This window comes from Austrofundulus limnaeus, unplaced genomic scaffold (genome assembly GCF_001266775.1).
Source record: "Austrofundulus limnaeus strain Quisiro unplaced genomic scaffold, Austrofundulus_limnaeus-1.0 Scaffold542, whole genome shotgun sequence".
NCBI lineage: Eukaryota > Metazoa > Chordata > Actinopteri > Cyprinodontiformes > Rivulidae > Austrofundulus > Austrofundulus limnaeus.
In genome coordinates, this window is record NW_013952944.1 from 163782 (window position 1) to 167436 (window position 3655).

A 3655-nucleotide genomic window follows, 5' to 3' on the forward strand; every position below is an offset into this window, starting at 1 on the left:
ACACACACACACACACACACACACACACACACACACACACACGCATGCGTTGCTCTCCTCATGCTCTGCTGGTAACCAAAATACACAACCACACACAGCCTACCTAAGATGAACCCATATTTACAACAGTATGGGCGGACGCGTCCTTAGAACCTCGGCTGGTTTGTAAGTTAACCTGTCCACTGTATACCAAAAACACAATTGGTTTAAAACTCGGCAGTCACCTGCCTATTAGGTAATGAATTACCTAAACTCGGGACAAAACAAACACTAATTATTGTCCCTACCTCGAATGGACAACTGCACACCAATCCATTCTACCTCAGTTAAGAATAACAATTCCTAACCTACATTCGACGAGGCTAACAAGTTAGCCTGTCTACTATACCAAAATAGTGTTAGTTCAAAAACTCGGCAGTCAGCTGCCTACAACAGTAATCACTTACCTAAAACTCGGGACAAAACAAACCTAATTATTGTCCCTACCTCGAATGGAAAACTGCACACCAATCCATTCTACCTCAGCTAAGAATAACATATCCTTAATCTACCCTCGACAAGGCTAATAACCAAACAGAAGGTGAGAAGAAAACAGACATCCGTGCATCTCAGACCATGCTACCACAAGCCGAATCAAGTTAGCTTAGCATTTTCCCCATAGAAACTCAAGTGTTCCAGGCTAGCGAGGCCTGGTAGCAATATTTAGCACAGTTTTAGCTTAGCATTGAGATACAAACAAATGTCTTAAATTTCACATTTTCCAAAAATTTAGATTCGTTTTTCTCCTCCTCCGACAGGGCATTTCACCCGTCCACGTTCCAAAAGAAAGCCCCCAAACAGTTTTGAGGGGGGAAAAAACAGTAAAAAATGTTTTTCGGCCCTGGAATGGGGCTAGCCTGCCGTCGGAAAGAGTCCTTTACTGACAATGCCATCTGTCGTGGCATCGTTTCGCCAGGGCAGAGATGCAGGAGATAAACAAAGTGGAGACTGTGTGGTCTCTGTTTCGGATTATTTAATAGAAAGATGGTATGTGAATCAAACTGTCTGTCAAGCTCACACTGACCCGGAAACAGGAAAAAGACAATATATACATCCTGCTAACAAAATAAGAGCGTCAGAGATATCCAGGAACCAATGACATAGTTACAAGTAAATGGGCCATAAGATTACATGAGTACATACAGTATCTTAAGAATAATGAGAAACAGATTATATAAAGGCAAGTTATCAAGAGATACAGAACAGGACATGTCAAGGTAATGTGCAGTTAGGGAGTCAGAAGATATTCTTCCATCACACTAATGCTTTGTTCTCATTGCAAGTCTTAATTCTCTGTTTAAAGCTTTTCCAGAAATCAGTTTTTTATTTTTGTCCATGTTTGTTCAAATAAATTTAAATGCAACCATCATCAGACACCAGTGTGAACAGTCTATGCCCCTGGAATGACCCAAATATGCAGTATAAAACATGGCATCACACATAAACAGATGCTGCACATGTTACCATGTGCACATCCATTCTAAATGCTCCATTGTTAACATCTGTTGTTGCTGCTTCCAACATGCACTGGCATATAAATCCATTACTGGAAAAGGAGGAACAAACTCAAATATTGATCCCATCAATCCAGTCCCACACTAACATTAGCATCATATGTTKGCAGATTCTCAGTCACCCAGAACAAGGACAATATAAAATTATAGAGGTGTACCTAAACTGAAGTACTCGTACTTGTACTCAGTCTTGAAAAAACTGGTATCGGGACACCCCTATAAAATTATATTCTGTAATAGTAAAAAGTCTATTTATTCTGCAAGTGAATATGTGTGAAGGTCCAAGCTTTGAACTGCCAACAATAATTTTGAATTGAATGGCTGTAATGCATTTTAAAAACTGTTGAGACAAGGCCAACAAAAAGATGTGAAAGTACATGGCACAACAACAGCCAAAGAAGCCAATCAGTTAATTATCTACAGGTCAGTCAGAGGACTGGGTTTGTTAGAGGCTCGAGGAAATGGTACACAGCAGTATCATCTCACTATAAAACATGAAAATCACTTCCTCCTTCAGTCAGATGGTTTCATTGTTCATATCCAGGATCAGTCCAGTTGTGCTGATACAAGGAACTCTTTTATCGTTATTGACAGTTATCTGGTCTCGTGTTCTTGAAAAGCCTAAGACTGGCCTTAGTCGGCACTTCTCTTGTAACCTGCCTCATACACACTCTTACAAATTTTATGGCCTATTATTTAAACCAACCAAACTTTTTGTGTTAGTCTTGAGTGGTCAGTGTCCTCTTCTTCTCCCCTTTCATGTGGAGTCCCTCAAGGCTAAATTTTGGGCGCACTTTTGTTTTCTCTGTATCTCCTCCCACTCGGTTCTATTCTCAGAAAGCACGGTATTTTATTTCATTGTTACGCAGACAACAGCCAGATCAATGTCCCTCTCAAAAAAGTCTAATTCGTATGCAATAGACTCACTTCTTATGTGTCTTGAGGATCTGAAGGCCTGGATGGCACAATTTTTCTTGAGTTTTAATGAAACCAAGACTGAGATTATGGTTTTTGGAGGTACTGYWGGCCACTCCCCTGTAGATCTAGGTTCCTTGACTCAGTACAACAAATTGTTAGTGAGGAATTTGGGAGTTAAAATGGACCCCTAACTTAAATTAGACAGCCACATTAGGTCAGTTGTTAGAAGGAGTTTTTATCATTTCAGGCAGCTAGCCAAAATAAAACCCATCATTCCAAGAAGATATTTTGAGACAGTTATCTATGCCTTTGTCACCACCCGGCTGGATTACTGTAATGGACTTTATCTGGGGGTTAGTGGGTCCTCCATTGCTCGACTGCAGAAGGTCCAACATGCTGCAGCGAGGATTTTAACTGGCACACGTATATATGAGCTCATTTCTCCCATTTTAGCTTCACTCCACTGGCTGCCTGTACCTTTAGGATCCATTTTAAAATACTTTTATTTGTTTTTAAATCTTTGAATGGCCTTGCCCCTCTATACTTGTCTGATCTGCTGCACCCCTATAATCCCTCCCGCTCCCTCAGATCAGCTGATCARCTGCTCCTGAGGGTCCCTAAAACCAGACTCAAACTCAAGGGGGATCGAGCTTTTGCTGCAGCAGCTCCTAAACTCGGGAACGAGCTACCTCTCCAACTTAGACAGTCCTCTTCACTGGCTGTTTTTAAAACTCGTCTTAAAACCCACTTGTTTGGCTTTTGACACTGTGTGAGGGGTTGTGTTGTTCATTTATACTAGATTTTATTTTTTATTTTAGATTTTAAATTAGGTTTTAGGCATTTTATTGTTTTTATTCCTTGTTTTTACTTTGTCTTTTATTACCTGCTTTTATTTGTCTGTTTTTTTTCCTATTTTAATTGTGATTGAGTTTGTTTTTGTATGAGCTGTGTTGCAGTGCTGATTCTGTACAGCGCTTTGGTCTACTATGGTGCAAAAAGTGCTTTACAGATAAAGTTGGATTGGATTAAAATTTAAAATATGTCGAAATGTATTTTTAACATTTAAAAATGTGCTTGAAAAACTAAAAACATCAAAATGTGCCAGGACACCTTTACCCCCTTTCCCCCCAACACACACACACACACACACACACACACACACACACACACACACACACACACAC

The 3655-nt window shown here is 40.0% G+C and overlaps 1 protein-coding gene across 2 annotated transcripts in view; it reads left to right on the forward strand.

Annotated features, from left to right (window-relative positions):
• The window catches only part of slc5a6b (solute carrier family 5 member 6), a 36931-nt gene that overhangs the window by 20988 nt on the left and 12288 nt on the right, over positions 1-3655 (forward strand). The window lies entirely within an intron of this gene.